The sequence below is a fragment of the Arvicola amphibius genome, chromosome 2 (assembly GCF_903992535.2).
Source record: "Arvicola amphibius chromosome 2, mArvAmp1.2, whole genome shotgun sequence".
Taxonomy (NCBI): domain Eukaryota; kingdom Metazoa; phylum Chordata; class Mammalia; order Rodentia; family Cricetidae; genus Arvicola; species Arvicola amphibius.
In genome coordinates this window covers 118,436,863-118,463,663 of record NC_052048.2, presented here as the reverse complement: position 1 = coordinate 118,463,663, position 26,801 = coordinate 118,436,863, and the positions used below count along the sequence as shown (strand labels likewise).

General features: G+C 44.6%; 1 protein-coding gene across 1 annotated transcript in view; it reads right to left on the bottom strand.

Moving 5' to 3' along the window:
• The window catches only part of Kcng3 (potassium voltage-gated channel modifier subfamily G member 3), a 47,252-nt gene that overhangs the window by 5,330 nt on the left and 15,121 nt on the right, over nucleotides 1-26,801 (bottom strand).

The following is a 26,801-nucleotide window of genomic DNA, read 5'->3' as shown; positions in this document are numbered from 1 at the left end:
CTGATGGTGGGGCCTCTACCAGCTCTATTCTCTGACTCACTGTGCACAGAGCGTAGGCACTCTCCACCCTGACCCAGAATGGACACAGTACGTGATCAATAACTAAATCTTTGCTGCATTGAGCCTCTGGTACCTCTACCTCGCTTGCCATCCTAGGTCAGTAATAAACCAGTGAATCCAGCAAGCAGTAAACTGTGCACTCAGAAGGAACTCCAGGAAGACACTGTAGTAAGAGATAGCCATCTAAATCTGAAGACCATAAATGAGAAATACTCAAGAATCTGGATTTTTCTGAGCTTTGACATGATGCTCTACATGGAAAATGCCACACCTGAACTCATGAGACAGGTCAAAGTTAAAACAGAAGAACGCTAAAAGTATCTTAAAAGATCACCTCCAGGCTACGTGAATAATGTATAGGAAACATAAGTGAATTTGGGGTTTATCCATGATAACGTATTAGATGATGGAAATGGAGAGGGCACACATGAAAACTGAGCCGCTTCTGGTCTCAAGCATGTCAGGTAAAGGATTGACAACCTGTAATGACTTCAGTTCATCTAGTTGCTTTTGGATAAAATAGGTCTGTTTTCTAAGTAATGGACAATGTGTCTTCTCCAGCCAGACATGAGCAGGGAGCTACACTTGACATCAAGAAGCCCATGTTCTTCTCCTTTGATGGGTGAGCCTCATCCAGCAAGTACCCATGTGTGTGTTCCTAGGGCCCCGTCAGCTCTAATATCCTAAGATCTATTACTTTCCGAAGAGCAAAAATTCTTAATTGTGCCCAAAATACCAGAACATTTTCTGACTAATTATTTCCACCAGCAGCCAAAGTTGCTTACATTAAAAAAGAGGAAATTCAAATGATGTGGAATAATCTCTCAATAAGGGAATTCAAAGAAGCAAGCCTGTCTGTAATGAGGTCCTGGGGGCTTCACTGCCGGCCCCCCAAGTCAGATGAATTCTCTCTAGATTCATACCGAGGGATGAATCAGCTAGGAACCCCGGGCACTGCTTCTACCTAGGACTATGCCAAGGCAACCTCCATAAACAAACACCTGAAGCCTGCCAAAAAAAAAAAAAAAAACCCAGCTTCCAAAGGCTTCCAAATGGCTCTCACCAAAGCACCAACAACTGTAGCGAAAATCCATACTGTTTGCTGAGTACCATGGCAAACAATGCCATGCTTCTGAAGGCTATTTCCATCAAAGGCAAACAGGAGAGCTGAGATGACACTGGGGGCATGCCTTGTAAACCTATTCTAATTGCACTGCTAAAACCACAAAAGCAAACAAAGAAAACATTTCTAAGTTCCTGAGGCCCTTCAGTTGGGTGCTGTGCTAAGAACCACACAGACAATACCTTGAGTAATCCTTTCCAGAATTCCAGGAAGTATGTGCTTCCCCTGAGGTCTCTATTACAGATGGCAAGCCCAAAACTGGCTGGTTAACCATCTTTTCCAAGGTCACACTATAGGGACTGCAGGGGCACAGATAATAAAGCACAGACCTGTAATATGGAGGGCCTAGCTTGTTGGGGTTTCTGTCCTGCCTGGTTCCCACAATTGTTAGGTCCCAAAGAATCACATAGAGGTCTCCATTAAGTTATAAACTGATCGGCCCATTAGCTCAGGCTTCTTATTAGCTCTTATAACTTATATTAACCCATTATTCTTATCTATGTTAGCCACGTGGCTCAGTACCTTTTTCAGCAGGGCAGGTTACATCTTGCTTCTTCCGTGGTCTGGGCAGGACTGTGGAGGAATGAGCTTCCTCCTTCCCAGAATTCTCCTGTTCTCCTTGCCCCACCTCTACGTCCTGTCTGGTTGTCCTGCCTATACACCCTGCCTGGCTACTGGCCAATCAGTGTTTATTTAAAACATAATTGACTGAATACAGAATTGTCCCACACCACAGACCTACAAGCCTTTAGAGCCGTCTGAACACAGAGACACGGATGGTTTTTCTGACAGCGGCACTGTTAATATTAAATGGTCAGTCTCTGCATGCATCTTTGTTTCCATAGCTTCTAAACTTATCAATAGTCTATCTCAGGAGTGGGCCTCCGGCGAAAGGGTAAGAATGGCCCAATTTTTTGTCTTGTCCTCTACCATGTTGTGAAGACAAAGACCGTTGATACATCAGTACTGTCTTTGGACTTCCCTGCTAAAAATCATGAGCCAAGTGAAGTTCTGTCTGATACATGGTAACAGCATCAGAAATGGATTGCAACGGTTAGAATGTAGAGTCTTTCTGATCCTGGAAGACTTTAACCACTGCCTGCAAACACCAGCCATTACTGGTTGCTGGTCAATTCATCATGACAGAAGGCACTTCTGGGAATGACTCTATTAAGGGAAGAAAATGCTTCACGACATTACCAGGTATCTGTCTCCATCCCATGGGAAAGGACACAAGGACCACCAACTGGGCCAGTGAGGTGGAAGGTCAAGGCCCATGGGTGGTCTCTTCATCTGTTCCCCATGCCATTGTACTACCCAAACTTTCAAACATACAGAATTCAAACAGATACATCAATTACTTACATATTTATTTTGTATTCATCAATTACTTATATATTTATATATTTATTTTGGCAGTGCTGGGCCTTGCACCTCTGGGCAAGCACTCTAATGCTAAGCTCAAGGTTCAATAACTGTCTTAAATATGTTGTGGTCACCAATTCCTCTCTTTATCCATCAATCTCATTCTCAATGCACTCATTTGCAGACACCAATTCATTTCCTCCTAAAAACTCAGGGTGCACCATAGTTTGTATTTGCTTAATTTTTCTTTTGATATAAATTTTATATGGTGAAATGTCCAAATCTTAAGCTATATTCACTGAGTTTTGGGTTTTTTTAATAATTTATTTTTGCTTTATGTACCTTGGTGTATTGCCTGCATGTATGTCTGTATGAGGGAACTGGAATTTCAGACAGTTTACAGACAGTTGTGAGCTGTCATGTGGGACTTGAACCTGGGTCCTCTGGAAGAACAACCAGTGTTCTTAACCACTGAACCATCTCTTCAACCCCATTCACTGTGTTCTGACAACACATTTAGCCTAAACCCCTATCAAGTCAAAGTTTTTACATCAGGCAGAGCTCTCTGCTTGACTCCTCCTGTCTCCTGCCCTCATTTCCCACATCCGCTGGACACACAGTGAGCATACAACAGTTGTGTGCCCAGCACAATGTAAGTGGCTTTTATGGACACTGAAGGCCTGGCATGGCTACTCCATGGCAGCTGGTAGGGTTGTTAATGGGGCAACTGATAGGTGGAACAGTGGAAAAATAAGACATATCATCAGGTTCACATCTTTGAAAAGATAAAGGACACACTGGACATCATCCAGTCTCGTGTGTGCAGTGCACTCATTGCTGTGCACATGCGTGGAGAAGCCAGAGGTCAGGGGATGCACATGGACACACTGAGCATCGTCCAGCCTCGTGTGTGCAGCACACTCATCCCTGTGCACACGCGTCGAGAAGCCAGAGGTCCACACTGAGTTCCTATCTCACTCTCCACCTTATTCTTTGAGGCAGGATCTCTCACTGAACCTAGAGCTCATCATGTCATCTACACTGACTGACCAGAAACCCCAGGATCTTCACATCCCAGTCCTATAGGAAGTGCTGGGGTCAGATATTTACATGCCATGCTCAGCTCTCACATGGGTGCTGGATGCCTGAATTCAAGTTCTCATGCTTGCATGGCAAGCACTTTACCCACTGAGCCATATCTCCAGTGATAGTGTTCAGGTATCTGTACTGATCTGCCCTTGGGGTCCTGACAGGATACATCCTCAGCTGTAGCCCTTAAGAGCACCTCCTGTGCACATGCACTATGTTCCCTTTTAAAAGGTGGGCCTTGCCCATCTCCAGTCTCTTTCTCTGCTTCTCTACCTGTCTCTTTCTGCCTCTCTCTTCTCTGCCACTCCTGTCCCCAGAGGCCGGTCTCCCTTCTCCTCTCCTCCCTTTTCCCATTCACTTTCCCCAGTAAAATACTTCTCCACCTGAGCTCTGTGCATGGTGTCTTTCTCTCTCATGGCACTTTTTAAAAATTATAACATCCAGCTTTGCCCAACTTTTAAAAGGAAAGCAAATTCTATTACATGCTAGCTATACCATGCACGAACCTTTGGTACTTTACACTGAGTGAAAATAAGCTGACTCCACAAAGATAAATTCTGTGGCACTGTTGATATGAGGATTGAAATAAATAGTTAATCTAAAACAGAAAGTGGAATTGTGGGTAGTAGGGGCCGGGAATTGTTTGCTAGGTATAGTTTCAGATTTATAGGTTGATAAAGTATCAGAAGTCTATTTTATAACAATGGGACTACTTAGCCCCACTGGACTGTACACTTAAAATGTTTTTTAAAAGGTACGATTTGATATGTGGGCTTTTTAAAAACTACAATTAAAGAGATATATGGGCAGTGATGGTTTCAGATCCACGCCCTCAACACTCAACCTGGAGCCTTAACCTGACACTCCTCACTGCAGAGACACCTCACCCTCCAGACCAATGACAAAAGAAGGTATTCACCTTGCCATTAGTTAATGTTCCATTACTTCAAAAAAAGGTGATTATTCTTATGAGCAACAAGCAGAACCTTTTATTAAAACTCAGTATGACAAGGACACCAAGAAAAACCTGGACAACTGGGCACAGACATGACTCAGCGATGAGTTCTTCCTAAAACACACATGACAATAAGCCTGCAAAATAAACAAGAGCCTAGAAATGCTTTGGCACACAATAGATGCTCAACAAATTATGACTATCACAGACTGTTACAACTCCTATTATTATTGTCCTTTGGCCAATGTACATAAAATAAAAATAATTTAAAAAAAAAACAAAACTCAGGGAATACAGCTTAAGATCTGAACATTTCACCCTATAAAGTTTTTATCAAAAGAAAAAAATTAAACAAATACTAACTGCAATACATTCTGGGTTTTTTTTTTTTAAGGGGGAAGGGAATCAGCGTCTGCAATTGGGCTGCATTAATTGAGCATGCATAGTCTTCACACACAAAAGATTATTTTAATGTTTTCCTGAGTGCAAAGAGAAGCAGCCATGGCTTCACTGCCTGAAACTCATCTGAAATTGAATTGCCACTAGACCAGTCTCGGGAGATTGGTGCTTTAGGAGGGTTTCATGACAGTAGGGCTCTACCTTTGCAAATGGATTAAGGTCAACAGTGGCAGGGAAGGTGGGGAATGACGGAGGAAAGTCGGATGCAGCCTCTGGCTTCCACGTGCTCGCAGAGGGGTGTGCACCTGTACACACACATGCACACCCAAAGCTGCTCAGCATCCATCACGAGAGTGGGTCCCCCCTCCTTTACTCTTTGCTCTTCTGCCTCCCAAGGTCTGGGGGGAGAATGCAGCTTGAACGGATGCTCCAGCCACATGTGGATCCCTGTCTTGACTTCCCCAGCTTCAGAAGTGAAAGCTAATGTATTTTTTGCTTGTTATTAATCACCTAGTCTGTGGTCTCCTGCAACAGCAGCACAAAGCAGACGAAGACAGAACTCTTTGAAGGCTTTTGCCTGTATTCTTACACACTGATAGTTGCAGCCTAAATTGTTCAAATGTCTTACAGGAGCAAGTGGCAAGATCTATCAAGCTGAACAGAGCACAGGAGTACCAGCCACCCACTCAGGGATTTATCCTACACAGGCACCCACACACTTCCAAGAACATGTATGATGAGAGCCATTACTTACAATACCCAGGATAAAGAATATATAAACGTCTACCCACAGGAGACGGATTATGTAAGTATGCTTCTAAAAGTTATTATTGGTTCAAGCTGTGTGAAATTATCAAACAAATATCCAGTTTTATATCACGCAGCCGTAAGAAGGCGCTTTGCCATATGCCGTGGAGTCACAAGAAAGATGGATCACTGTACGCTGATGTAGGATATTCCTCAAGTCACAGTGGTATCAGTGAGGTGCAGAGAGCACAAACACCACGCTGCAATTATGTGCAGATAGCGTGCATGCATGTGCACCGGAAATAAATGTGAGACTCAAGCCAGGAGTGGTGGCACATGCCTGTAACCCAAGCACTCTGCAAGGCTGAAGCAAGATGGTGGTGAGTTTGAGACCAGCCTAGACTATACAGTCAAACTCAGCTTCAACAATAGAGGGGGGGAAGGGAGGAGAAGAGAGAGAACTGTTTCCCTTGAAGGGCATCCCTCAGGTCCCATGCAGGGTGGAAATTCACTTTTCACTCTATTCCCCTTTGTACCACTAAATGCTTTATCAGGCGCACACATTATTCTTCCAGTTTAAACGCTCTTTTGAAAGGAAAAAGAACGGCCAAATAAAAAGGCAGTCATCATGATGGAGCTGACAGCAGGCTGAATCAACCCAGACAACCCTAGGAGAGTCATGAAAGGAAAAGTTAACCCCACGCACCCAACTCATCCCCAGCTTTCAGGCTTGAATAACATGTGAGGCATTTCCAATTTCCAATTACTTTTTAAGATACCGCTTCTCTGCGTAGTCCTGGCTGTCCTGGAACTCACTCTGTAGATCAGGCTGGCCTCAAACTCAGAGATCCCCCTGCCTCTGACTCCAGGGTGCTGGGATTAAAGGTGTGTGCCACCACCATCCAGCTTCCAATCACATTTGTAACAGGCAAATGTTGTGGAATACCACACAGTGCAATAAAAATTATCAACCAACAGCTCACCAGTACCTAGTGTCTTTCTTATGTCCTTGGAAATGTTTTCTCTGGAACAATTAGTTAAATGGGGGAAAGATGGGCTTTTTTTTTACACTTGGCTTAAAGGAAAAAGAAAACCAAATCAAACATCTACATCACTTATCTCGGGACCCACACTGGTGCAAATACAGACAAACAGATGTTGAGCACTTTCTCAAAGGCAAACCTACTTTTCTCTAAAGGTATATGCATTAGTTCATTTAATTCTGGCCACAAATGTACAAGACAGGTTTTCCCAAAGCAAAGGAAACCTATTACTCCTGCCACAAAACAGATCACCATGACATCATCAAGTATTTTCATACACTATGGATGTGGGAATTTATGGAGTTTTGTTGTTGTTAAGTTTTTAGATATATTTATTTTATTATGTGTGGATGAGTGTTTTGTTTGCCTGTTTGTCTGCATACCCGGTACCCTCTGAGTTCGGAAGAGGATGTTGGATCCCCAGTGACTGGAGTTTCAGATGGTCGTAAGCTACCGTGTGGGTACTGAGAAGCCAACCCAGGTCCTGTGTCAGAGCAGCCAGTGTGCCACTGAGCCATCTCCCCTGAGCTACCGAGCCATCTCCCCAGAGCCACTAAGCCATCTTTCTGGAGCCAGAGCCATCTCTCCTCAGCCGCTGGCTGACTCATCTCTCCAGCCCCTGTGCATGTTCTTAGCGCTATAGTTCACGTGTCCTGGTCACTTTATGTTCATTGCTTGAGATTCTGTTTCCTCACGACTCCCGTTAGTTGCTCAATTTACAGAGAAGGCTTATCTTGTCTCAGTGTTTGGAGGCTTTGGTCCCTGGCTGTATGGCTCTACTGTTTCTGAGCCTGAGATGTGACAGCACATCCTCATGGCAAGGAGCTTTTGGGAGAACAAAGCTGCTCACTTCGTGGCGGGGTACTTAAAAGGGAAAACAGGAAGAATATGGCTCCACAATCCCATTCCAGGGCATACCTTCAAAGATCCTCCCCGTAGGCCCAATCTCTTAATGTTTCTACCACCTCCCAAGTTGGGGGTCCAAAACTGTAACAACAAACTCTCTATAGCACCTGTAGGTGCTATAAACGGCCACTTCTGAAAATATGTGGCAGGATTAGGGTAGCGGTGAATTTAAAGGCTATACTTTCAAAATCAGGGGGACTGGCTGTGGAGACAGGGTCTCCTCGTGCAGAGTTAAGGGGCTGACACTAATCCGCTGCATTCTTCCTCTTATATATACCTCCAACCCCTGTCCTTGTTTCCTTAGAAACACACTGCTGGCTCCACCTTCCAACCAGACTCCCCTACGGTTCCTCTGTCTCTGTTCTGACACTCTACCGACAGACAGGGACTGATGGCCCTCCTCAAAGGAACAACCGAGTTCCTGCCTGCTTATCCAAAGACTCCAGTTCTAGCCCTGTCAGACTGGGACGATACACCCAACAGAGTTCCATCAAAGAAGGGTGTTTCTGTGAAACACTGCCAGCAATTGCTACTAACGACCCTCACCTCCTCTGACTCCTGTTGGGATAATTAATTCCATTGCCAATCCAAATAAACGGCAAGTTCAGGGCAACAGCACCCGAGGTAGCTTCCTGCTAGGAACTCTGTCCTGCTTATGAGATGGACCCCAACACTTCAGAGAGACGGGCTTTGGATTCTCTCATGTAACAGGCTTTGCTCTAAGTTTCTGAAGTGGAGACATGAATTACTCAAAGCACAACAAAGAGGAAGAATGGTATCGTGACCCTCCAAACACCAAGTCCCAACCTACATCCACTTGTGCCCCATACAGCTCCATCTATTTTTCTCTTCCTCTGTTATTCTGAAGCCGACCGCAGCCGCAGGATATTATTCCACGGGGGTGTGACATCACTGTGTGGGAGACTTTCTGTCTCACCACAGGTGGAAAGCACACAAAGAGAGGAGACTGAGTCTCAGCAGTTCCTTCAAGATCATGGCTCAAGGGTCTACTCTCCTCCCACCAGGCCAACTACTCCCTTCTGCTGACTTCTAATGGTACCGGAGACTAAAGGCCACACCTTCAGCATGCGTGTCTTTGGAGGATGGACAGTCGAGACACAAATGACAACGCTGGGAAATGACCCCAGCATCTTTCCCCACTCTCCTGCCCTGGCATTCATGAAGGAAACTCTTACTGGTTTAGTCTCCTGACACAGGCCGGGTGTATGTGGGGTGATGCAATGTCCAAGAGCAAGGATGGGAAGAAAATCTATTAACCTGGATGTGGTTCCAACCCCCAGGACACGCTAATTCTATCATCATGTAATACGTTTAATTCCGTACTCTGTGTGAGGCTCTACGGAGCAGCAGAGAGGGGGAGGGAACGCACCAGAGAGAGAATTAGAGATGTAAAATGCACACCCGGGAGGGGCAGTCAGGGGAAGGGCACAGCAGAACTCTGCACTGTTTTTTCCACTTCTTGTGAGTATAAAATTACACTCCAATAAGAAGGTTTTATCTTTTAACTTTTAAAACAGATTTATTTTAGTTTTATTTATATGAGCATGCAAATGTGTATTTCACACGTGTTGGTGCCCGAGGATGCCAGAAGAGGGTGCTGGATCCTCTGGTGGGAGGAATTACAGGTGGTTGCGTGCCACTGGATGTGGCTGTTGGGAATGGAATTCAGAACAAGTGCTCTTAATCACTGAGCCATCTCTCTATTACATTTATTTATTAATTGGGGTGTAGGTGTGTGCATATATTCATGGAACTAAGAGGACATCTTGAAGGAGACAATTCTTTCCTTCCATGATGTAGGTCCTGGGGAATGAACTCAGAAGGTCAGACTTGACAAGTGCCTCTACCTATGTCACTTACCTGAAAAGATTTTTTTTTTCAAAACAAAGAAGAGAGGCAGGAGAGACGGCTCAGCAGTTAAGAGCACTGGCTGCTCTTGCAGAGGCCCTGGGTTTGGTTCCTGAATTCACATGGCAGCTCGCAGTTTCAGGAAATCCAATACCCTCTTGTGGAAAGCCAGCACCAGCAATGCACGTGGTCCATACAGATACATGTAGGTAAACATGCATATACATAAAATAAAAACCAAATGCAGCCTTAAAAATAAAGAGAAAACTCAGTCTGAAAGAATCTGTGAAGTAAACCGGGTGTAGTGGCGCACGCCTTTAATACCAGCACTTATGAGGCAGAGGCAGGAGGATCTCTGTGAGTTCAAGGCCAGCCTGGTCTACAGGGTGAGTTTCATGACAGCCAGGACTCCACAGAGAAACCCTGTATCGAAAACAAAGCAAAACAAAACAACCAAAAGAGAATCTGCAGAATAGTTAGCAAGTCCAGGCACATTAACTCAAGAAAGACCAGTCAGACAGCACTCCACCGAGCGATCCAGACTCCTTCTAAAGAGCCCACCTAAAGGGCTCAGGCATGTCGTAGTTTTGTAGTTGGGCAGCTGGAGATGCTACTTGGTCTTGGATTCCCTACTCAGTGTCTAAATAAGACCCGTGCTTACCCCTAGAGGGCCTGGTGATTTCTGGACCAGCATCCAGTGGACGGAGTTGGCTGTCACACTAGGACAGACTTAGAATCCAAACCAAACACATTCTCATCTGGTTAACTTCAGTCTCCTTAGAATTCTTCTTTTAACGTTTAATTGTTTCTTTATCCCTATCTCGTGTGCATTGGTGCTCTGCCTGCATATGTGTCTGAGTGAAGGTGTCTTATCCCCTGGAACTGGAGTCACGGACAGTGTGAGCTCTCATGTGAGTGCTGGGGGAATGAGTCCAGGTCCTCTGGAAGAGCAGACTGGACTGTGCTCTTAAGCGCTGAGCCACCTCTCCAGCCCCCCTATAATTCTTTAACCATGTACCATGCTAAGAGATGAAACTCCTTACCAATAAAAAGACCAATACAATAAAAAGTAAGGTAAATAATAGATATAGAAGTGATAAATGTAGTAATCCACCACACTTAATTGAGAAAAAAGTTGAGTCTTCCTGCACTTGGGCAATCACAGACACGTCTTTGAAAACACCATGATTTAATCTGGCATGGAGGGACCAGCACAAGCCAAAAGAGGGAAGAACTGGGTAAGCAATAACACTTTTAAAGCGAGAACAATATTGTTAAAAGAACAATAACACAATCCCTCGGGGAGGTAACGGGTAATAAAGATGGAACGGGAAAGCTGAAGCTTCTCCAGTGGTAATAATGGGACCACTCTTGGGGACCAACAGCAGCTGGTGTGGTGCCACATTGAGAACATCATGTCGTAGCTGTAGGTAAGTCTCTAGCCAGACTGTCAAGTCCCTAGCTAACAGGGTGTGGTGCCTTGAATAAATACGGCTCCCAGCAGCTCATTGATTTGAAGACTTGATCGCCAGGGAGTGAGTAGCACTACTTGGAAGGATTAGAAGGTATGGCCTTGTTGGAGGAAGTATGTCACTGGGGGTGGGCTTTAAGGTTTCAAAACCCCACGTCAGGCCCAGTGTCTCTCTTCCTGCTGCCTGCAGATGTGGGTGTTGAAATTTTTGCTCCTTCTCCATAAGGAGTATGTGTGCCTACCTGCTGCCATGCTCCCTGCCTTGATGACAATGAACTAACCCTCTGAAGCTGTAAGCAAGCCCCTATTCAATGCTTTCCCTTGGAAGACCTACCTTGGTCATGGTGTCCCTTCACAGCAATAGAGCACAGACCAAGACAGTGGGGTTATCATATCGGGATGGTAGGTGGAGGATTGTAAGGTAAAGGTTAGGAATCTACCTTTTACTATATTTGTGAAAAGCTGAATTTTCACAATTGGAATGTACAGTATTAACTGTAACTTTAAAATTTATCAAGTGTGTGTATGTACGTGCATGCGCACACAACTGCATGCATCGTGTGTGCGTGTGTGTGCGCGCGCGCGTGCACACTCATGAGCATGGAGATCAGGACACACCTTTTGGCAGTCACTTCTCTCCTTCCACGCTGCATTCAAAGTGAGGCCATCAGGACCACACAGCAAGGGCTTTTCCCTACTGGGCCAGCCAGGACTGTCATTTTTTAAAATAATGTTTTAGGGCTGGCAAGATGGCTCAGTAGGTAAAGGCACCGGTGCCAAGCCTGAAAACCTGAGTTTATTCCCTAGAACCACATCATGGGAGGAAAAAACCAACAACAAACTGTTCTCTGACCTCTGCATACGTGCACCTATGAGTATGTGCATGTGTGCACACACATGTGTGTGTACATGTTCGCATGTGCACACACACAAACACCACCCACACTAAATTTTGAAAAAGAGCAAACAAACCAAGCCCTTAGGTATATATTACTACTACCCTTCAGGGTCCACTAATTTCTTGTTTCCATGGTATCATACCTAATTTCCAGATGAGGACACAGCCCCCAGGCATAGAGGGGATGCTGGGTCATGGACACTTCTGCTTGGGGAGAAGCTAGTTGGGGACTAGCACAGTATTTAAAACAAAACAAAACAAAATACAAGACTCCAAAGCATGGGATGGCTGTGAGAAAATGAAAAGGGGGTGTCTGGGTGGGCTAGGAAGGAAGCAACATATGTCGGGGTACTCCAGAGTCCTTGGTGGCCACGTAAGATGTGCAAAAAGAAACCAGGGAGACACTGCTGCTGGACAGGCAAAAGGATTTGATGGTCAAGTTATAACCTTAAAGGCATCCATTGAAGATTTGACAGTAGGTGGAGCCACTCATTCATTATTGTTGCTTCCGGGGTTACTATGTGGCCCCAGTGCCAGGCCTGTGAGGCAGAATTGCAAGTGGGTGTGGGGACGCTCAGGGTGGAGGTGTGGTCAGTCAGGAAGCTCCAGTGCTCACCCAGGAAACACCAAGGCCAAACTGGCAGATGCTACACACAAAATGAAGTAAAACAGGGGAGACGCGTCTGGGAGCCTCTAACGAGAAGACCCTGCCACTGGCTGGCCATGCACAGCATAGTCACGGCAGGGAGGATGTGGGCAGCCAGCACTGCCCATAGGCCACAATATGGACGTTTATCTGCTGTCTTCCATGGAGGGCCTGTGGAGCGGTGAGGATGCAAAGGAGCCAGGCAGAGCCTCCGAGGCTTTCTCTAAACAGAAAGACAAGTGAGTGAGGAAAACAAAAACCACTTAAGAGTCTTCCTGACATGGCCACTTTGATCATTCCCCAGACTCTGGAGCTGCTACTCTCCTTCCACCTTTATGTGTGGAAATCGAATCCAGGCTGCATGGCTCGGGCAGCATGCACTTCTGCCACTAAGCCATCTCGCCGGCCTTCTCTTGACTTAGCTGAAAAAACAGCAATCATCTTTAGGAACAGAACTAACGTAGGAATGTCACCAACCCCATCCTTTGGCTGGCTCGTCACCATCTCACAGAGAGCTTGGGTTGTTTTGTCCTTAGCTTTCAAGTGGTGCCTAAGAATCTGGAACATTGAGTCTCTCTGACTGACCAAGAATCAGCGGGTGATATTTCACCAAAGCCATAGCCTGGGTTTCGGAAGATTACCGTGTTCCTGGTAGGCACTCACAAGGCACAATCTGAAACCTATGTTCTAACGAATTGCTAGAGAGAAGCAAAAACCCACACCAGCTCCTGACCTTCCAAGCCTCATTCTCCGTTCCATCCGGCTCCCCTCTCAGCTCCCTACGGCAGCTTCAGGGTTCCTTTCACACCGTTCCACGTACAGGCATTTAACCTGAAGGATGCTAGAAGGAACCCCTTCAACACAACCCTGTCCCCGCTCCCCTCCCATACAGTGCTGAGCTGTGTGGATCTCTGCATTCAAACAGCAATCCATTCCTAAAAGAATCACAAGACAAGAAAGGACATCAACGTAGTCCCTTCTTCAAATAAGACCTCATGAAAACTGATACCAATTATTTTCCTTAATAACATTTTTTCATTTTGATTTCAACTATCGCTTGTATCTACAGAGCAATTGTAGGATATATACTATATATAGTATATATAGTGTTTATATAAGCATATATATAGTATTTATAGTGTGTATATATATAAAATGTGTGTGTGTGTGTAGAAAACAACGTTCAAAAGTTCATTTTTTAAAAACTACTCAACATTAAACCAGGCGGTGGTGGCACACGTCTTTAATTTGAAAGGCAGAGGCAGGTGGATCTCTTTGAGTTCAAAGCCAGCCTGTTCTACAGAGTGAGCTGCTGTTACACAGAGAAACCCTGTCTCAAAAAACCAAAACCAACAAAACAACACAGCAACAAGAAAATTAAAAAATGCTCAGAAGAGTAATGTTTTTAAAGTGAAGGCATTGAGCTGGTATTATTTGCCGTTTTCTAGCTACAGATAAATAATGCATCCAGACTTCATGATTATTACTTTAAATAATTATAATTATTCAATTATACATAATAATTGAATTATTATAAATTTACATTATTTCCATTTAATTTCTGTATACTAGGTACTCACTGCAAACATTAAGACATCAATAGTCAGGGGTGGAGGATGCAAAGGAGCCAGGCAGAGCCTCCGAGGCTTTCTCTAAACAGAAAGACAAGTAAAGAAAACAAAAACCACTTAAAGTCTGACTTCTGCAAATACAGTTTCTAACATACATATAAAAACAAAGTTTAAATAGGGCGTGAAAATTACAGGTAGTAACCTATAATTATAGTACTTCAGAGGTAGAGGCATTTTATAATCTTCAGGCTAGCCCAGCCTATGTAGTTAGTACTGAGACAGCCTGGAAGTGGAACTAGGAAGTGAGGCCCTGCCTTAAAAAAAAATCTGTGCGTTCGAGGCCAGCCTGGTCTACAGAGCAAGTTCCAGGACAGCAAGGGCTGTTACACAGAGAAACCTAGTCTCAAAAGAGAAAACAAAATATTCCATCAATTCCATCAATCAAGCTCTGTATTGGTTATTTTTCTCACCACTGAGATAAAACAGAACATGGAGACAGCTCAGGGGAGAAGGGTTCAGAGGAAAGCCATACAGCACATGTGGAAGCCATGTGACACTCAGGACAGCAGGGTCAGGAGGAAGTGGTTCCTCAGTCATTTGGTTGACCAGGAATGGGAGCTCATGTCCCCAAGGGCCCATCCCCAGTGACCCACTTCCTCCAGAAGGATCTACAGCCTCCCCCCAAATGGGCATCATCACCTGGGGACCAACTGTCTAAACACATGAGCCTAGGAGAAGTCATTTCAGGCAGGAGCAGGAATGTGCTCCCTGCTCAGGGTTCTGCCCCTCCACAGGCCCTGAGCAATGTGACTAAAGCAACCAAGGTGGATCTTCTGAAACCACCAGCCAAAACACAGCACCCGGAGGAACCAGCGCTGCCTTGAGTACTGAGGTTGAGGTAATGCCATCACTAGATAAGTTAACATGATGATTACGTCACAAAACGCCTGGGTCACTCTCTGCTTGTCTCAGCCCTTAGGAAGCAGTCTCTGTCATCTCAAGGCCCCTGCCTTCACACACACATACCCAGCTTTCTTGGTATCCATCAGGCTTCCTGGCCTGGTCTTGACCAATCCCCACAAGAAAGCCTTACCACTGACTCGCAGCATGTCTCGTGTGTGTCTACCGTTATGGTATTTGCCCCATTGTAGGCAGCAACAGCTTCCTTTAAGTGTGTGCGTGCGTGTGTCTGTGGGCATGTGTTTGTGGATGCAGGTACCTAAGGATGGCTAGAAAAGAGTTTCAGATCGCATGGGGCTGGAGTGTAAAGGCAGACAGCGGTGAGCTGCCTGATGACGTGGATGCTCAATGCTGCAGATGCTGGAAACCAAACTCAGGTTCCCGACAAGAACAACACGTGTCTTTAGCCACTAATATTCCAACTGTCTCCTTTTTTTTCCTTTTATAAAGAAATTCACTCCTTTTGTTAGTTTGTTTTTAAGGCAAGAGTTCTCTGTGTAGCCCTTGCTGCCTTAAAACTTGCTCAGTAGACCAGGATAGTCTTGAACTCAGAGATCTGCCTACCTCTGTCTCCGAAGTGCTAGAATTAAAAATGTGTACCACCACCACCTCAAAAAAAAAAAAAAAAAAAAAAAAAGAATTGCTCAGCAGTGGTGGTGCACACCTTTAATCCCAGTACCCAGAAGGCAGAGGCAGACAAATCTCTGTGAGTTTGAGGCCAACCTGGTCTACAAAGCTAGTTCCAGGACAGCCAGGACTACACAGAAAAACCCTGCCTGAAAAAGCCAAAAACAAAATATACCACCTAATGGCATTTAGTGATATGTTAAGTACATTAATGCTGTGATAAATTTTATCACTTATAAATCTAGTTTTATCAGTTTATTGAAATACTTAGGACAAAATGAAATGGGGTTTTGCGGGTTTGGTGTTAATTAAGAAAACAATTAGGGGGCTGGAGAGATGGCTCAGCAGTTTGGAGCATGTGTTGCTTTTGCATAGGAGCCAGGCTGGTGGCTCACAATGGTGGCTCATCCACAACTCCAGTTCCTGGGATCTGACACCCTCTTCTAAACCCCATAGGCACCAGTGTAGTTGGAGGCTGCTTGTGTTTTCCGGCTGCCCAGACCCAAATAATCACTCAGAAACTGTATTAATTACAACACTGCTTGGCCATTAGCTCATGCTTATTTCTACTCTTACATCTTAAATCAACCCATCTCTTTTAATCTGTGCATCACCACAAGGTCACAGCCTATCGGCAGGTTTTCAACATCTGTCTCCTCTGGTGGCTACATGGAGTCTCACTGACTCCGCCTTCTTTCTCCCAGCATTTAGTTTATCTACCTAGCTCTATTTTGCCCTGTTATAGGCCCAAGAAGCTTTTTTATTAACCAATGGCATCTATAGCATACAGAGGGGAATCCCACATCACCTCCCTTAATGGGATAATAGGTAGATTAGTGTGAGCTTACTCACACTAATAATAATAATAATAACAGAGTAAATACTTGTGAGCTATTATTTATAGATGATTTACATTGTTATAGATTCTTGTATACAATTACAAATTCAAATTATATTTGTTATATTAAATATAATCCTATTTCTGTTTACAATATTGGTACACCTATGCAAAGTTATTTTGTCAGATTGTATGCATGCATGTTTCTACATCTTTTTATTTTGTATATTGATACAATTTTAGGATATATTTATCATATTGCATTATACATTTCTACCCCTGATCAAGATACTTATGCATTCTTTACATTTGAAGTCACTGTCCTCATTTGCTGAACAGTTGTTTAAAGATTGTTTAATATTCTAATATGAAATCTTAGTCTTTAAGTTATATAGGTATTAAGAATTGTAGGTTAATAGTCATGCATGTTTGTTATACTTATAGTTAGAGTAATCAGGTTCTTTAGATACAAAGAGACTGCAATCTGCATAGGTAGGTAATCTTCAACCACTTCAAAAAAACTGTAGGATATGACATTTAAATAACTTAGGGTTCTGTTGATGTGAGACACGATTGCTCCTGGCAGCACTGATCTATTCGCAAGAGAATGTTGAACACTGAAGACACTCCTCTTGGAACTTGTTTTCTTCTTGACAAAACTGGCCTTTGGGCGAGAAACTGCCCATGCCTCGACCACTGACAAAATGCACAGTGTCCGGACTGGACAAGCAGGATACAAACAACAACAACAACAACTGCCAAATTTTGCCAAGACATGGTAAGATGGTTCTGAAAAATTTCCTGCCTCTGAAAATGGTCTTTCAGTTATTCTAGGCCTTAACCAAAGTTGGTTGCTCCAATGTTGCAAATGAGACATTGGGTGATTGCCCAGGTAGCCAGTTGTCTCTGTCACCTACTGCACATTTTGGAAGCTTCTTGATTGCACTTCCTGCCTACTCAAGTAATATTATCTCCCTTCTCTGGCCTTCAATGGGATTGAAGACTAGATAGTCATAGTTACTATCCTCTTATGACTTAGCCAAGCCATTTCTAATACAACACTTAGACTCCTTAAGATAAAACAATTATTAAAACATTTAGCATCTTTTTTGCTTAATAATGTTTATACTGGTTGTAATTCTAATTTTTTACTTGATATCTGTTTTTATTGTATATAGTTTTGTATTGGGTTTGAAACTCTCTTATTTAGACAAAAGAGGGAGGTGATGGGGAACCTCCTTCAGCCAATGGCCTTTGAGAGACTGGACCAGGTTGGGCATGGTTTGGGGTACCAAAAGGTGCATGCCCACTGCTCCCCCCCTCCACTCTCACACCTGGATGCAGATTCCGTTCCTGTTCCCCACTGTGATTTGAGTTCCCCCTTAAATAAAGAACCCCTTAGTATACCCTATTCGGAGCTAGTGTGGGATTACTTTATTCACGTTCCCCTTCACACCAGGTGTGTACATACTACACATTCATACACACAGGGAAAATACTCATATATTTGAAATAAACAAGTAAATCTTTCAAAAGATAGAAAACAATTAGAACCTATGTATGCATGGGAGGCAGAAGTATTGAGAACAAGGTTAGCCTGAGCTGCACAGCAAGGGACATCCAGGGCTACATAGCAAGACTCCATCTTAAAACAAAAACCATTCTAGGAAATGAATAAACCAGAGGGCTACGAGATCGATGAGGAAACTGTTTGCTGTCCAAGCACAAAGACCAGAGTTTGATCCTCAGTTCTCACGACAAAGCCAGGCACCGGGGGACCGAAAGGGTCCCGGGAGCTCAATGATCAGCCATCCTAGCCTTGTCAGTAAGCCAGTCCCAGGGACAGATTCTGTCGCCAAAGAGCAAAATGGTTTCAATTCTTCCCCCGCAAACAAAGCAAGTTGGACAGCTCCAGAAGACACCCAAGGTTAGCCTTTTACCTCCACATACTTGACACACACACCTGAACATGTGTAAACAGGCTCACACATACTTGTGTGTGCATGCACACACATGGAAATGACTAACTAGCTAAGTCCCTAGTGGAGACGGGGAAAGAATTCACATCTGACAAAGCATTAGCATCCAGAATGTATGAAAAACTGCTAAAACTCAATAATAAATGCAAATACACATATTTAAAAAAATAGGCTACAGGGGCTAGAGAGATGGCTTGGTTAAGCGCACTGGCTGCTCTTCCTGAGGACCTGGGTTCAATTCCCAGCACCCATATGGCAGTTCATGATGGCCTGTAATTCCAGCTCCAGGAGAGCTGCTACCCTCTGCTGGCCTCTTCAAGCACTGCACACATTAGTGTGGAGACATACATGTAGCCAAAATACACATAAAATAAAAATTATATTTTTTAAAAGCAAGGTGCATATTTGGACAAGCACTCATAGTAAGATATGTAAAATGCTAATATACACATTGAAATGATTAGCACTCTTATTATCAAGACAATTAAAATTACTTCAGTGTGGTGGTTATCATCCGAAATGTCAGCACTCAGGAGGCTGAGGCAGGAGATCATCATCAACTTGAGGACAGCCTGGGCTACATAGTGCATTCCAGCCTAACCTGGGCTATAGGGTAAGACCTGTCACATACACAGACACACACACGGGAGGGGGGGAAGGAGGGGAGTAAGGGAGGGAAAGAAGGAAGGAGGGAGGGAGAAAGGGAGGGAAGGAGGGAGGGAGGGACGGAGGGAGGGAGGGAGGGTGAACCAGATGGAACACACCTTGAATCCCAGCCCTCAGGAGGCAGAAGCAGGTGGATCTCTGAATTCAAGGTCAGCCTGGTCTACAGAAGGAGTGCCAGGACAGCCAGGGCTATACAGAGAAATCCTATCTCAAAAACCAAACAAACAAAATTAAATAAGTAATAAAAATTTAAAAAGAAAAAAAAAAGAGAAACGAAAAGCACAGTGCGATACTAACACCTATCCAACAGAGCTAAAACTACCGAGGTCAGTACTGATAACGACTTCACCAAAACTCCCCACAGCTCACCAGGTTCTCCCCAGTGTGGGAGCACAGCTGCTCCATAGTGCTCACCAAGTTCTCCCCAGTGTGGGAGCACAGCTTCTCTGTGGTGCTCACCAGGTCCCCTGTCAGCAGCAGACAGGCTGTGGCCTCAATGGCAAATATGGAATTGGGATTTTATGGGGCCAAGGATCAAAATCAAACCAAGTGATGCCTCTACAGACTTCGGCTGTGCCAGAGCGCAGGAAATGATCAACTCATTCAAAATCTAAGTCCCTGAAGTGTGTCTTTGGTCAACGACACTGTGCACAACTTAGAAACCAAAAACACTGTCAGGAAGACAGGACACAGAGAGAAAACCCGAGGAAGTCATAAAACAATAAATATACAGTAAATAATCAATGACTGACCAGGTGCCATGCATGGTGTGGCACGTCTGCCATCCCAGCACTTAGGCTGGAGGCAGGAGGCTGCGCACCCGAGGCAGGGAACGAGAGGTGTATGCTGGCAGAGCTTGCTGCTTTTTCTGGCGGGCGCAGCAGGGAAAAAAAATGTCTCTTTTGGATTTTTGAGACAGGATTTCACATGCCCTAGACTGGAGATCAACTCACTAAATAGTGAATAACCTTAAACTGCTGATCCTCCTGCCTCTACTTCTGAGTGCTGGGGTCACCAGTGTAAAGGTGGGAGACAGGCCCTCAGACGACAGAGGGATCTGTATGGGCCCTGAGTCCTATCTGGGTGCTCTTCAGTGGAGCCCCTCTGCCTCTGGGGGAATCTCCAAGCAGATGCATACATATGTCTGATGTCAACAAACGGAATGCTTGAAAATACTGTATATTCCATAAATTATATCCCTAAAAACTTGATTTTAAAAGCTATTTCATGTGTACCAAATCAGCAAGGTGAATCTGATCATGGAAGCCAACTAGGACACTGAGCACTGTGGCCATCACGCCCTGATGGTAAGGGCATAAATCCGTGCACCAATTCCAGCTGCTGCCAGGAGGAATGTGCTATCTTCCATCTACAAACAGGTCCTATCTGTGCACTGAGACATGAACGAAGCCATTTACTGCAGCACGGCAGTAAGGGAAGGCTTCTACAGACAGACGGACAGATGCATCCCCGCCTACTATGAAGTGAAAGGACCGTGGTTATGAAAATCAACATCACAACAGAAAGGGCCAGCAGCAGGCTGGGCTGTGACATCATTGCTAACAGTCACAGAAACTCCAGTGTAGTCTGAGTGCAGCGTGTCCCCCCCTCCCCCTAACACCCATGTTAAAGGCGTGGCTTGCCACTTGGTACTATTACTGGGAGGTGGTGGGAATTTTACAAGGTGGAGCCTAGTGGTAGGTCTTTAGGTCATTGAGGGCGGTGACCTGGAAGTGAAAAGCAGGACCAGGCTCTTCCTCTTCCTTTGTGTTTCCTAGCTTTGAGGTGAGCAATTTTGCTCCATCATAAGATTCCACAGACACAGAAGGAATGACAGGGCTAATCAGGCCTGGCTCCCAAAACCCCCCAAAACTACGAACATTTTCTCTCTGTGGGTTGACTGTCTGCTATTTATCATAGTAATGAAAAGCTAATAGACACGAACATACATGTATGAGCATATATATAATTATTTTCATCTCACCATGTAGCACAGGCTTGCTTTGATCATGCTATGTAACCCAGACTACATTTGAATTTATAGCAATCCTCCTGCCTCAGCCTACCAAGTGCTGGAATTACAGACATGCACCATCACACTCATCTTACAAGCACACGTACATATAATTTATTTATCTGTATGTATGAAGGAACATGAACATGTCCCGAAACCTGTGTGGAGGTCAGAAGCCCACTGTGGGCATCAGTTCTCTCCTTCCAACATGTGGGTTCCAGGGACGAACTCGGCACAAGTACCTCTGCCCACTGATCCACCTCCCCAGTCCTTAAGTGGATTTCTAATGTACAGAAGTCAGAAGACAGTCACTGCAGTTTCAGGATACTTGTTTACCCTGTGTGAAGATGTGTTATTGTGACTAGTTTAATAAAGAGCTAGGCAGGAGAGAATAGGTGGGACTTCCAGGGAGAGAGAGGCAAGATCACTTGTGAGACACAGAGGAAGTCAGACGTACAGAATAAATGAGAGGCAAAAAGCCAAGTGGTAAAACATAGATTAATAGGAACAGGTTAATTTAAGTTATAAGAGCTAGTTGGGAACAAGCCAAAGCGAAAAGCCAAAATTTCATAATTAATAATAAGAGTCCATGTCATTATTTGGGGGTGGTTATTCCACAAAAAAGTCCCACTACACATTGTGGATTTCAGTAGGAAAGAGGCGCCTGGGAATTTAAAGGATGTGTGGTGGCGTTCGGTATTCTATAATCCATACTTGTGTTTGAGCCAGGGAATCTTCTACGCATTTCAGGCTGTTCTGGAACTCAATATGTAGATCAGGCTAGCTCTGAACTTGTGGCAATTCTCCTGTCTCAGCCTCTGAGGTGCTAGGAAAACATGCTTGTGTGGCCACACCAGGTCTATAATCTGTGTATCTGTGTATCTTCACACCCTAGAGACGCTCTTATGCGTAATTTCCTCCTCCTCCCCCACTCCACTCTGAGATGGGATCCAAGGCTGACCTTGAACTCCAGGGCCTCTGGTCTCTACCTTCAGAGTGCTGAGACTACAGACCAGCATGCCATCCCCCTCGTAAAGCTGTTTCTTTTATTTTACGCCTGACTTATTCTGCTTAAGCTTTGGTAATTGCTATTCAAGAAAAACACATTTTGACTGGCATAAGAAATTCTTCATTTAAAAAAAATGCCTGAATTTTGTTTTACTTTCAAGTCTGTCATATTTAAGAAAAATCCTTCAGAAGATGTACTATAATAACTTACTACCAACATTTAAATAAATTATACAGGTTAATTGAGAAATTGAAACAATTTGTTTTAAAAACCCATTGTATACTGTACTGTTAACTGGTGAGATTTAATTTGTATCTTTCTAGGGATTGTAAAAAACCTTTTTCATTGAACTTGGTTCTTAAGTGACATATATAACAATAACTATCAATTAGGTTCAATTTGGTCTTTAATTTGGCTCTTGTAATAGGAGTCAAAATTCTCCATGCATCATTTATACACCCAAGACAGAGTGTGCTGTGCAGAGAGAACTGGATCTCCAGCTAAGCACACTCGGGACCAGGAGCTGGTATCCCCAACGCTCCCCATCACGTCACCAGCCCCACAGATTGCCCAGCATCTCCCCTGAACTGAAGCCGCTCATTACCTCAGCGTGTTCTGAAAAACAAGACAGAAAACCTAAAACCATTCCTGGTATTATTGGGCACGTGAGGTGAGGCCTACCTCATTTCCTTCCCTCGCTCTGTGCCACACACAAGGTACATGAGCAAAGGTGTTCACCATGTGACAAGACGGGAACAAAACTGCCCCCATGTGACTCCGGTGTGTCTCACACGACGTCACAACCAGGTCCACGGTGATCACCTGTCGCCACACGCTGTAAGCAGGTGAACAGATGATGAGATTTCGATGAAAGGTATCCCCTGCGCTTGGCAATACTATCTAGGGTTCCCTTCTTCCTTGGCAAAGCTACAGTTACTCAATATTTCTGCTGAACACTATCTGACCCGAGGTCCTCGCTGGCCACCCTCATCTCCTGACACTCGTGACATTATGGCAACTTCCTGACCTATAGCAACACGGTCCCTAAACTACTCCACAGACCTTGCCTAGCTAAGGCATGGAGATCTCAAAACTGGGCACCTTTGAAAAAACTTAGAAAAACTATGCCCCCCTTCAACATCTTCATTTTGATACAACTGTGCATGTGTGTGTGTGCTATACGCATGTGGTCAATGTATATATCTATTTTCGTCTCTGTACATGTGTGAAGGCCAGAGGCTGAGGTCCTGTTTTATTATTCTCTGCCTTATTCCCTTAAGATAGGCTCTTTCACTGAACCTAAAGCTTGCCTTTTGTTCTTTTTTTTTTTTTTTAAAGCCAGGCTAGCTAAACAACCAACAGAGAGCCTCCTGTCTCTTCCCCCCACCCCAAACACAGCACACTAGACTTCCTGGTGCTCACAGCCACACCTGGTTTGACCTGGGTGTGGGAGATCCGAACTCGGGTCCTCATGCTCACATAGAAAATGTGAACTACAGATGGAACCATCTCCCCAGCCTGGAATACGGTTTTTAGTTAAAATAATTGCAAAGGTTGTAAATTAGAGCACACTGTAGACATAAAATCTTCCTATCTAAATGGACAAATGAGAGCAGAGGATGTAGCTCGGTTGGCAGAGCACTTGCCTGGCAGGCACAGAGCGGGGTCTTCCATCCCCAGTGCTGAATAAACCAGATACTCAGAGGATCAGGAGTTCAAGGACACCACAGGCTACGGAACAAGTTCAAGGCCAGTGTGAGACAAAACCTAACTGTAAAAAATAAATGAAACGATTGCTTATTAGTGGGCAGAGATTAAAGTGAGCGCCAACGCTCTCACCACAAAGAAAGCACAGCACACGGGGTGACAGACATGTTAGTTAGCCTGATTTAATGATCCCACAAGGTAGCTGGGGTCTCCAGCACTCTAGAGGAAGATCTAGGTGATCTCTGCAAGCTGGAAAGAAGCCTGTTCTACATGGAGCTCTAGGGCAGCCCGGGATACACAGGGAAACCCTGCCTCAAAAACAGAATGATTCCATAATGGGAACGCCTACAAGGTCGATAGTGTCCTATAAATACAATTATTATTTGTACTTTAGGACAAGTTTTGCAGTGCTGAGAATCAAGCCAGGGCCTCACACAAGCCAAGCAACGCTGAGAGCACTCACTGAGAGTGTTTGCCCCAGTCCTACGTTACATTTTTTCTTAGAAAAAGGAAACAATAGACTCTAATGATAACTTCTGTCAAATCAATTCCATTCTTCATGTTGGAATCAAAGGACTGAGAATCAACTAACTTGCAGAAGGATTTGTTGCCCATCATTAGAACCGTGCATTTTCTCACTCTGCAGGAAAGGCTATACAAGTTACTCAGCTATATACACTGTGTGCTTTTCTGTTTAAAGGTGCCACTTTGGAGGGGACATCGTGGCACATGTCTGTAATCTCAGCACTCAGCATTTGGAAGGCAGAGGCAGGAGGATCACTAGGACTTCAAGGCCAGCCTGGTCTACATTCCAAGTTCCAGGTAGCAGACACTGGGAAGAAGGCTTATTGGGTAAAGAATTTACTACACAAGAGAGGGACGGAGTCTGGCTCTCCAACATCCGTGTAAAACATCAGGCCAGGCAGGCTTATGTGCTGGGAAGCAGGGACAAGAGAAGGCCTGGGGTTTGCTGGCTAGCCAGACCAGCCAGTTGGTAAGATCCTCAGTAAGAAAGTGTCTCAAAACAATAATAATATAATAGTAATAATAATAAATGATAGTCTTTCTCGGGGTTTCTATTGCTGCAAAGAAACATCACAACCATAAAGCAAGCTGGGCAAGACAGAGTTTATTAGGCTTACACTTCTGCATTGCTGTTCGTCACTAAAGGAAGTCTGGACAGGAACCCAATCAGGGCAGGAACCTGGAGGCAGGAGGTGATGCAGATGCCATGCAGTGGTGCTGCTTACTGGCTTCCTCCTGCTGCTTTTTTCTTAATTTTTTCTACATTATTATCTGCTCTCCTCCCTCCCTCTCCTCTCCCCTTCAACTCTCTCCCATGGTCCCCATGCTCCCAATATACTCAGATCTTGTCTTTTTCTACTTCCCATGTAAATCAGATCCATGTATGTCTCTCTTAGGGTCCTCATTGTCTAGGTTCTCTGGGATGTGGATTATAGAACGCTGACAGGGCTATATATGGGGTTGAGGCTGGCCTGGAACTCACCCTGTAGCCTAGGTTAACCTCACACCCTCAACCCTCCTACCTCAGCCTCCTGGCTGCTGGGACCACAAGCTCACGTCACCATGGCCAGGAAGTTTACAATTACTAACTTTCACCCTCAAGATTGAATTTTATCAATAGCAACAAATACTGCCCACTGGTTTCCTCAAACACTTACCTCATTCATTTCAGAGAAAATAATCTGCTCCACATTCAACCCTGAAAAAATGTGGAGTATCAGGGTATCAGTGGTATTCCTGATTACAGTGATTACAGCTATGAGGTAGCACGAAAATAATCTTATGGTTGGGGTCCCCACAACAAGAGGAACCATACTAAAGGGGAGCAGCATTAGGGAGGGGGAACGCACTGCACTAAGGTATCTTAAGGGCCCTAAACTTCCAACATGTTGCTAAAGTGCCTGCCCTGATTTACCAGGACCTAGTCCATGAATCCAGGGTTTGTTCACCCATCCCCTCCACACTTACCACACATTTACCAGCACAGGGTGCATGTGAACTCAGGGTGTAGCAATCAATTGCTGACTGTACCCACTGTACCCAGACATCCCGCAGTCTACTCCTACACAGTGAACCTCCGAGGTTTCGGAGACAGAACCCGGGCATAAATATCCTGACAGAGGAATGTTAGAATGAGGGGAGGGGAGGGGGACGAATATGATCAAAGTGTTTGGTGGATGTGTATGAAATTCTCAAACTCTCAATAGTTGAATCAAAATAGGAGGGAGGGAGGGACGGAGGGAGGGGGAGAGAGAGAAGCTATGGCCTTCTTGGGCTACATAGAAACTTCCAGGTCAGCCTAGACAACTTAGCAAGACCTTATCTCAAAATAAAAACAAAACAAAAAGCTAGCATGAAGCTGAGCATAGTGACGTACCCCTTTAATCCCAGCACTTGGGAGGCTAGAGGCAGGTGGATCTCTGTGAATGCAATATCAGCCTGGCTTATACAGTGAGTTCCAGGACAGCCAGAGCTACATAGTGAGACCCTATCTCAAAAACAAAACAAAAAAGGATCACATACATACATACATACATGTGAATTAGGCAAACCTTGAATGAATAGAGTGTTTGCCAGCTGAGAACGTGATTTCCCTTTACCAAGCACAGAGCATAGACAAAAGTCCTCAGTCCACCCCAACCAGGACTGCATAATAAGTTCCGGTAAAGAGAAAGCAGAACAATTTGGGGGTCAGGATGCCTCAGTAAGATCCAAGGGCAGCAGCTGACACCAGAATCGCTAGAAACAACTGTTAGTCATTAATCTTCAGACACCCAAAAAGGTGAAGCAATTGCTATGCTGATTTCTACGAAGTAGGAAACTCGGGCCCAGAGA